General features: G+C 37.0%; 1 long non-coding RNA gene across 2 annotated transcripts; it reads left to right on the top strand.

Annotated features, from left to right (window-relative positions):
* Positions 1 to 635: 635 nt before the first annotated feature.
* On the top strand, positions 636 to 9,887 carry LOC125257516. 2 transcript variants are annotated; one of them, XR_007182408.1, is made up of 4 exons: positions 636 to 2,138; positions 6,834 to 6,913; positions 7,442 to 7,563; positions 9,322 to 9,887. It is a non-coding gene; the product is annotated as an uncharacterized LOC125257516 (long non-coding RNA). The 2 variants fall into 2 exon arrangements; XR_007182409.1 differs by lacking the exon at positions 9,322 to 9,887 and having other exon boundaries at positions 7,442 to 8,207.
* The last annotated feature ends 551 nt before the right edge of the window (positions 9,888 to 10,438 follow it).

Genomic DNA, 10,438 nt, shown 5'->3' with positions numbered 1-10,438 from the left:
AGTGACATTTTAGAATTAGTAACGGAGCCTTGGTCAAACTGTCAACTTTGAATCCGTGGCTAAAGGAAAGAGGGTTTTAAAGACACTCTGTTGTTGTTCTTATTTATTCACACACTCGTGCCATCGAACTGTTGTATGAATGCAAAATTAAACTTGTAGCTGTGCAATATGGCTATATATCAGCATGCTGTGAATATCTACGGCCAAATCACAGCCATATTAAACGGCTATGAGTGTGATATTGTTCATATATACTGTGTGTGTGTGTGTGTGTAACCATAGTTCCCTGAGAGAGGGAACGAGACACTGCATCCCGAAGGGGGCGCTATGGGAACCTCGAAAGGGAACTATGGTTACACACACACACACAGTATATATGAACAATATCACACTCATATATATATATATATAGCACATTTCCTTCCCCCAAATTGTGGAAATGTTATCTAATAACTGTAATAATATAATCCCATAGTGTATAAATACTTTTAAAATTGCATTTTTATTCATATTACAGAAATTATGTTTTTAAAAAGTAATTACATTAGTAATTTTTATTTATGTCATTGCAAATACTACTTCATCTACTACTACTACTACTACTACTACTAATAGTCCTATAAACCTTCCTTTCTTTTGCTTCTGGGCTGAAATATGATGCAGAAATGGTCTTGACAGCTCACCGTAACATAAATCCCCCGATGTTTTACAAAATCCTAAAAGAATCTCTGCAAAGATATCTCTGTCTGCTGTACAACACTCAATTTGACTACATTTAAATTCACTGAATTAATAATGCGCCGATGATTTTGATCTATTTGTAGATGTTGAATAATTTACTATAAGACTTAGCTTTAGGGATCAGGTTTTCCTCATTTAAAAAACCCCATTGGTTACAAAAAAGCCCAAAAAAGCTGTGCTTTGCAGAACACACAAACACCCTTATTGCATATTTGTGGTATTTTGCGCTCCCGGCACATTTTTGTAACTTTAAGAGGGCTGCTGTAGGCTTCAGCAGTAAATGATAGACTCTGAGTCTCGACGCTCTGCAGTGCAAAACCTCCTGCATTCCTCCTAATGGGCAGGTAGGCTCTTACAGGCTATTTTCCAATGTAATACGTGCTGTGACCCTGTAAAGGCTAAAGATATCCAGTGGCATGTGTTTTGAATGCAGTAATGACCACTGCTTGGTCGTTTTTGCGACTTACTCTTGATGATCAGAGACCCGAAAGTGACGCTACCCAGATTTAGTGTTTCCCTTCTCTTCTCTAAACTATAAAAAGCGAAAACAAGCTCTCCTGGAAATTCTGTATTTTGAAATATATTTTTAAAAAGCATGTTGTGAGCCATATGAAATCTCAAAACTGGGACTTATTTGTCAAACATACCCAAGAGAGACAGAAGAAGAGAAAGAGAGCAAGATTGTGTGGTTGAGAGAATGGGAGCTAAACTGAGAACAGCAGGAACAACATCACATCTATGATCACTTGCACTGCAGATCTCCGATTTAAAGGCCCAGGTCTCAGGAGTAGACAAGAGGACGGTCAGCCCATACAGTTTTCCGTCCTTGATCTGACATGTGTCATCTACAAACATGCCAGAGGCTGGAAGAACTTGTTGTCTGATCATGATGTCCTGGAATGCGCAAGACTGGTGTGGCCCGGCTTTGTTTCTAGGAATTTAGGAGTTACCAGGAACTAAATGTTCCTCCTGCAAGCCTGCAATGTTCACAAGTCAGTAAAGGTGTATGAGATTTAATCAGTCATACTGTCTATGATGTTTAAGTTTGAACATGTCTGCATTGACCAACCAAGCTAGTGTTAAATTTTATTGTGAAGTCCTAACTAAAAATAAATAAATTAAAATAAATAAATAAATAAATAAATAAAAATAATAAATAATAAAATAAAAAGAAATAAAAATGTTCATTATTTACTGCCCGTTCCAAACTAAAGATGCCCAAAAATGACAATCAAACTACTTTTATGATACTTTATGGTGCTTATTTTTAACCTTTATAGTAATTTGGCATCACCTGGTCATTATATATTTTGGTTGTATGGAAAAGAGCAGTGTGAAATATCTTCTTTTGTTTTCCACAGAAGAAAGAAATCATGCGGGTTTGGAACAACATCAAGGTGAGTAAAAAGAATTTGCTTCTTGTTCAAACTGATGAGGTGCAAAATAGTCCAGTCCAGTTGTCTAAAGTGCGATAGGTGGTCTTCAGTGAACAAAACCAGCTCGCATTAAAGAGAATCCACTTTTATCAGTCCTTAAGTTTAAACCCTGTACTAGTGTGGTTTCTCCTTTAACCTTTGGCCTCCAAGAGCATGACCTTCACCTCAGCACTGACAGACCTCTCCACAGGACGTATGAGACAGGAACATGACAAAACACATGCGCTGACCGAGCGGCTCCTTTCAACTGAGCGCAGCATCCTCACAAGGGAAATATAATGGAATTTAACATTTTCCTGCTGCTTTTTACTATAATTTTCCAAAACCCACTTTAGAAAGTGTCAGATATCACTTGTGACACAACCCACGTTTTATGCAATTGTAAATTTGTGTGCATTAGTACATATCACAATTACAGCATATCCTATTACTCATTTAGCAGATGTCTTGACGTGTGCTTCAACTATGGGTGGAGTCAAAATTGCACTCCCTTGATGTTTCATATTCTCTAATATAGTGCTACAAACCCTTTTAATACAAAATGTGGTGCTGGGGGAGAATGAGGTGATGTCAGGAGGTTATAGAGAACAGACCCCAAAATCTGGTTTCAATAGTCTTCATTAGATAGACCGTCCCCACCCACAGAGCACTGCTGTCCAAACAAATGCCTTGGGCTTTGACTACGCCAAAGGCAAAAAGTATGCTTTCAATCCCATTTGTTTGGTTAACAATGGCTTTATCAACATTATCATGTCAATAACTTCACGCTGCCTTGTTTTTAATTTTAAACAATTTTCTTACCTCTAAACTTCATAATCCTAAAAATCCTATTTTTTACCTCACATCAGTATTGAGAAAACTGTCGAGCTATTAACTAATGCTAAGTACAATAAAGCTGTTTAAAGGGGCAATATCTTACTATTGAAGGATTGATCTAATTTTGTTGTGCTACATTGCTACTCAAATTGTGCAGCTTGTTGCTGTAAAACCTAGATTGTTATTAACACAACATAGCTGTTGTCAAGCTACTTTGAAACTAAGCTATAAGCTAATGCTAAGTTGCTTGTTACTTAAGATAGACTATTTTTAATACAACTCAGCTGCTGTCATCTCAAGCTACTTTGAAACTGTAACTTCTCAAGCTATAAGCTAATGCTAAGTTGTTTGTTGCTGTAAAAGCCAAACTTTATTTTATACAACTCAGCTGCTGTCTTCTCAAGCTATAAGCTAATGCTAAGTTGTTTGTTGCTGTAAAAGCTAAACTATATTTTATACAACTCAGCTGCTGTCTTCTCAAGCTACATTAAAACTTTATCTTCTCAAGCTGTAAGCTAATGTTAACTACAAGCTATAAGCTAAAACTAAGTCGCTTGCTGCTGTAAAAGCTAGATTATTTTAATACAACCCAGATACTGTCATCTCAAGCTATAAGCTAATGCTAAGTTTCTTGTTGGTTAAGCTAGACTATTTTTAATACAATTCAGCTGCTGTCATCTCAAGCTACTTTGAAACTGTAACTTCTCAAGCTTTAAGCTAATGCTAAGTTGTTTGTTGCTGTAAAAGCTAAACTTATTGTACTCAGCTACTGTCATCTCAAGCTATAAGCTTATGCTAAGTTGTCTGTTGCTGTAAAATCTAAACTTTATTTTATACAACTCAGCTGCTGTCATCTCAAGTTAGTTTGAAACTGTAACTTCTCAAGCTATAAGCTAATGCTAACTACAATAAAGTTGTCAGTTTATCACTACCGGATGATATGTGAAGGCTATTTAGAGATACACATGGCACAATAACATCTCAGCTACTGTCATGGCATGCTACAGAAAAATTTCGTTAGCGTTGCTAGTTATTCCCCAACACTACTACAACAATTTTTTACTTACCATTATCCGCTATAATAAAAAACCAAACTCCTGCAAAAGCACTTACTTGAATTTTGATTTTGACAAGGACACAGACTAGCGATGGCAAATGTCAAAATGTGCAAGAAATCGAGAAAGAAGAAAGAGAGGAGTAACATTCAGTTCATCACAAAGTAACGTTTTGAGGACAGTTATCTAAGGGAAACTATGAATGCCATTGTTCGAACCTGTCAGTGGGGTTATGTAATAGTCTTTGGCCTAGATCACCGCTCTCTGGTGTTTGTACTTTTCCACCGCTCTTCTGCGCCCAGGGCAGCCTGTTGAGCTCCACGGTTAGGTGAGATTCTTGCCTGTAGGAGTTATAAAACTTCATTGCAAAATGCTGACACATGAAAGTTGAAGATATGAGTTATTACAGGCTAACAAAAGTCACACAGAATAGATCTTGAATATCTCTCACTCAATCTGCTCTGCATCAACAGACTATGATGGATTGGCCTTCAGGCAGAAAACTAATTAGTACATCAGAATGGCAAAGAATGGAGTAGTAGAACTGTTTCTCAACCTTTTTGTGCCTCTACAGCCCAATCGGTGAGGCTTTAGTACCTCCTAATTGACACCAAACCAGAAATGTGTTTCTCATAAATGTACATCATATAGCTTTATTATGTTAATATAAACAAAATGTCCTTTATTACAATAATCCACTGTGTTCAAACCAAAATTTATCAATGCTGTGGGTAAAACTAAGAGACCTGAAACTGAAGCCCTTTCAGAAATCTGTTATTTTATAACTGCACTTAGGTTTAACAAAGCAAAACCAACATTTTTTCAAGTACCCACTGGAGTACACATACCATTATTTGGGAATTGGATATTTGAAATCGGTCATTCAAACCTGCTGCAAAAACATCAGTAAATAGTGTGGTTTGCTTGTCTTGATCGGCCTTCTGGATTCTTCCGATCATCAGTGTTGTAGTACTTGAGACTCAAATACATGAAGAGTTTGAGTCCAAGACCATATTTTCATATTGTCTTGTTATGGACTTGGGAGAATTTGGACACTGCCTTGACCAAGTCTGGTATCTAGTCCTACAACACTACGAATACATTTTGTGGTCTGTGTCGATTCACACTTTTGTTCAATTGTGTCTCTGGACCGGAGCACACTGTGTGCACCGCAGAGGTTTCCTGAGACACTGACGCAAAACCCAGCTTCATTCACCCCAAAAGGAAAGCATATGTCGACTGTCTGAATCATTTAGACCCTCTTTAAGTCTTTGTCTTGACTCTGACTCAACCTACTCAGATCTCAGCTTGGACTCAGGTTTGAATGAGCTGGCCTTGACTACAACGCCGCCGGTCAGGCTGGTCTAGTTTCATGGTTTCGGGGGGGCTTTGGTCTTCTCAGCTGAACATGAACTAGGGCAACTGAAAACCAATTTGACCAGGCTGGGAAACCTGTTTAACTATCTTAAACCAGCTAGATAATGGCCTTTGGTTAAAAAACAACCTCCTTATAAATCACAAGTGAATAACCATACTTTATGAGTCATTCATCATTCTCTTAAAGGACACTTGGTCTTTGTAAGTCACTGAGGTTATGGGGTCATGGTGTGAGTAATGCAGCCAGATCTTTCTCTCCCTTGAGGCAGATTCCAGACATCCCTTGAGAAAACCAGAGAGAGTGAAAGGGGTGAGAAACATTGGGGAACCGCTTTTGCTCTTTTGTTCCATCCCTGACCTTCTTGTCTCCAACCTGCTGGTATTGACCGTGTTGGGAGCGCTTACGTGTATACGGACACGCTATGCCCATTTGTCATGCGCTGAGTGACGGGTCACTTCCTCATCGTGGCTTTTAATCCAGGCTCACTGTACGGTCACAGCTGTTTTTCATGCTCAAGAAGCTCCAGGTCTCCTCCTACCTGGTTCCTCAGCACCATTTCTCACCTGCCAATATTTCTAATCAAGGTTTGCTGATGAACGAGGTCTCTGATGTTGACCTTGTTCTGGGGTTGATGGCAGACTTGGTTTAGATGTAAAGGAATATGACACCTAAGAAGGGTCCTTAAAAGGGTAGTTCATACAAAATTGAAAATTCTGTCATCATTTATGTACACTTTAATGTTGTTCCAAACCTGCACTGTAAAACCCTAATGCTCAAAATAATGAATTGGTTTGAGTAGGACAAACTTAAATTAAAGGCTTAGTTCAAGCAAAAATTTGATTTCTGTCATTAATTACTCACCTTCATGTCGTTCCAAACCCGTAAGACCTTTGTTCATCTTCAGAACACAAATTAAGATATTTTGATGGAAATTTTTTTATCCTCCACTGAAAGCAAAGAAATGACCACATTCAATGTCCAGAAAAGTAGTAAAAACATTGTTAAAATAGTCAACGTGACTACAGTGGTTCAACCTTAACGTTATGAAGCGACAAGAATACATTTTGTGTGCAACTTTTTAAGTTGTTTAAAACCCTTTAAACAACTTAGTTCAGTGAAATGAACTTTTATAAGTATTTAGTTCACAACTGAGATAGTAAACTGAACTGTTTCATTGTTTTGAGTTGTATGAACTCACTTCTTTTAATTTAGATGAACTTAAGTTTAACTGAAACTGGGCTGGGATTTCTATTTCCCAGCATGCTTTGCCTTTCTATGGCACTCGAAATGGAGAGTAAATGCAAAATTAAGTATTATATAATGTTTTTTGGTTTTTTTTTGCACAAGATTAATGATAAGTGGGAGATTTAGTAGTAATTAATGTTTTTTTCTTTTATGCTAATTTAGAAGAGTTTCTGTTAATGTGGGTTTTTTGGAGCTTTGCCATCATGCTGACAAGCGACGCATGCTGATTGGTTTGAGAGCAGGTAAGTTACATATTGCTGTACTCATTCAGTAAGTGCTATATCATGCTATTGTTAACATGTTAGCAAATTAGCAAGTTAGCTATTTCTGAATTTGTTGGTTATAGCTAGCTAAGTTTACACTAATACAATTTTAATATGTATTTTTGATGTAAAACTATGTTTTGGTTCGCTATTTAATTCTGAAACCAGATGAGAGCCACTGTTCTAAATCTAGCTTTGCGCAAATGAAGTCAAGCCTAAAAAGTTACTGTGCAGACTTGAACCAAATACATATGAATATCAGAAGCTCTTTAATTCTTGTGGGGTGTTTCGCGGGTACGGTATCCCTGACTCTGTGATGTATAATGATTAGCTGAGTGGGGCTTTTCCCCTGCTGGTAGGGTCATCACTCTGATCAAAAACTTCTTGTAGAGCACACACTCAGTCAGCGGGACTGCGGACATTCTGCATAATCAGCATTTCAAAGCAGCTCTGTCAGTATCTCTCCAAAGCTGAACCGCATGGCTTTCATTTGTCTGGGCCACACAGGGTCAACATGAAGAGTGCATGCAGATGACATCACCCTTGCCAAGGGGCTTCCTGCTGGAGGAGGTCCTCTTTGAGACGTCGCAGGAATGACAGGATAAGAAGTATGACCTCAAAGCTTCCCAGTAGGTGTCTGGATATCGGTAAGCGTCGTAATATAAGCAGTTCCTAAGAACACGTGGTGACTCCGCCAGACTTATTTAGAATGAAAATATTCCACTGAGAAATTTCAGCCGCATTAGGGTTCAGTTGCCAAGCTATTTCAGGCCATCCATGGAGCTATTTCACAAGAAATTGCACTAGATGTATAATTCAGTTGGTCTCTGTAATGTGGACCTGCTATTAACTTGGGCTGCTAGGAGAACATCATGAAAGGAATTGCCTCTTATTTCTAACTCATTGTGATCCATTGTTCCCCACTGCATTCAATGCCATATGTAAAACAATCCAGTCCTTTTACTCATTTATTTTTATATGCCTTCAATATCAATAAATGTTTAATGGAAAACTATACAGTCACAGTGGAGTGATTTTAACGGGGGGAATCTCTTTAGGATGTTATTAAAATAGTAGATCACTTCAGCATGGAAGAATTCTGCCTTCGTATATTAATGTACATAATACTTTTTTAAAGACATTCTTTGCTTATGGGCAGAAGGATAAGACTTGGTTCAATTAAATTATTGCTCTGACAATGGCTTGGATGAGTATGATTCCTTCTACTTTTTTATGTAACAATATTTAATCTCATTCTGGCACTTTTTATGAATAAAATGTTTGGCGTCTAATGATTTGTAATGACATGCTCCATTTTTTTTTTTTTTTGTATATATATAAAATATAAATGTATAAAATAAGTTTTATCCCTTTTACAAAATTGTGACTTAATCAATTTAATTGATAATCAATTGATTGTACTCTCTAAAAAATGCTGGGTTAAAACAACCCAAGTTAGGCTGAAAATGGACAAACCCAACGGTTGTTTTGACCAAGTGGTTGGATTAAATGTTTACCCAATGTGCTGGGCACTTTTATTTAACCCAACTTTTGATTGAAAATTACTATATGGCTGGATTAAAATGAACCCAAAATCAAACACACAATTATTAGAGGCAACAAATGTTAATTTCCAACATACTTTGGATTCATTTTAAGTGAGCAAAACTATTTTTTAAACAATAGTTGGTTTAAATAAAACTACCAGCAGGTAGGGCATACATTTAACCCAACTGCTGGGTTAAAACAACACACATACTGGTTTTGTCCATTTTCAACCCAACTTGGGTTGTTTTCAACCCAGCATTTTTTTTAAAGTGTAGTAAAATCTGTATTCATCAAGCTCTCCCTGGTACCCAAGTTTACAGTAAGAAAAACATATATATATATATATATATATATATATATATATATATATATATATAGAATCAATGGGAACCATAAAACATTTAGTTCTATATGAGCAACAGATTTATTTATTTATTAATTTATTCATTCATTAAATAATGTTGTTTTGATGTTCATTTAAGGTTTATTGCTCTACAATATCAGGGTTTTAAAAGATATTTAGGCTTTTTTAACAAAAAAAAGAAAAAGAAAGAAAGAAAGAAAAAACAGTAACCTAAATTACTGACATTACTGAATTGAAAATGGCAAACCCAACAGAAAATAAATCAGATCATATAATATTTAGGTTCACCTCACCACTTTCTGAAGGTCAACCACCTCCTGTATCTCACTAAAAACTTCTAGAATTTTTACCCCATCCCTAGAAGTGTCCTTCTGTTCATAATCAGCATTATGCATAAAACAAACAACACTACAAATGCTATAAATACCAACATATAATTTATTTCCCTTGTTTCATCACTTTTTTTCCCCCACAGGGTTCAGGATTCCGGTGAAAATCCCAAGAATGGCATCACGCACTATTCATTTAGTCTTGACTTCCTTGATAGGTGACAGGTGTGTAATTAAGATGTTTGGATCTTTCAGAGAAAACCTATACTCCACCGGCATTGTTAAATAGATGACTTGTAAATAATAGATAGCTCTGGCTGTATAGACTCCGGCTTATACGGTCCCATCAAGGCATATGAGAGAGCGAAAGATGAAAGTGATTTTCACCACATGCACACCCCTGGATTCATTGACTTTGAGTTGTCATTTGATCTGAAAGTAAGGTGATGATTTTGACATCTGCTGCTGATCAAAGCATTGGTTGCTGAATTGTTTGCCTTGTAGTTTTCCATTTGGCATCCCTATCTAAACAGCCATTCCACACTGTACCTGCTATTATCATTAATGAAGGTTAAGGCGCTGTTCCCAGTACACTCCCCAGATTCAAAACCTATATAATCATATGCATATGTTGCATATATTATGTGCTTCATAACCAATCATAGCTCTCAGATTTGCTAACAAGTCAAAAAAAAAAAAAAAAATACACACATTTCTGGTTCTGTTGTTTTCCAAATATGTTTTTTTTTTTCTTAACCTTTTGACAAAATGCAATTTGCTCCATCTCTAAAACATCTTTCCTGTAATCCGTCTCTTTTGTCCACTTTTGATGACTTCTGTACTGATTTTTCTGAGGGGAGGGTCAATGGGTGGGTAAATCTATGGGCTTTTTCAGATCTTTCAATTTGATGGATGATATAAGCTTGCACAATTTACATATGATCGCGACCTGAGATGACAGAAAAACATACGGAGAGCAGCAGCTTTCATTTCGAAAGCCACAAGACCACGGCGAACGCTGTGAGTGCGTGTTAAAATCCAGGAATGGTGAGAGAATATTGTGCTTGGTACGTTTTTTTGTCTTCAAACCAAACTTGGGCCTTCAGCCAACAAATTCCTCTGCCTAGCGTACTTACCGTAATGCTTATATTATTTAGGCCAGTAGGTGGTCTTTTGTGGCTGTTCAAATTAATTCAACCACATGAGCGTTTACACCATGGGCGTCTGAACCACTTTTTAAGGCTGATGATATTGGACCCATTC

The sequence above is a fragment of the Megalobrama amblycephala genome, linkage group LG22 (genome assembly GCF_018812025.1).
Source record: "Megalobrama amblycephala isolate DHTTF-2021 linkage group LG22, ASM1881202v1, whole genome shotgun sequence".
NCBI lineage: Eukaryota > Metazoa > Chordata > Actinopteri > Cypriniformes > Xenocyprididae > Megalobrama > Megalobrama amblycephala.
Note: the sequence above shows the minus strand (reverse complement) of the source record. Positions and strands in the feature narration are given on the sequence as shown.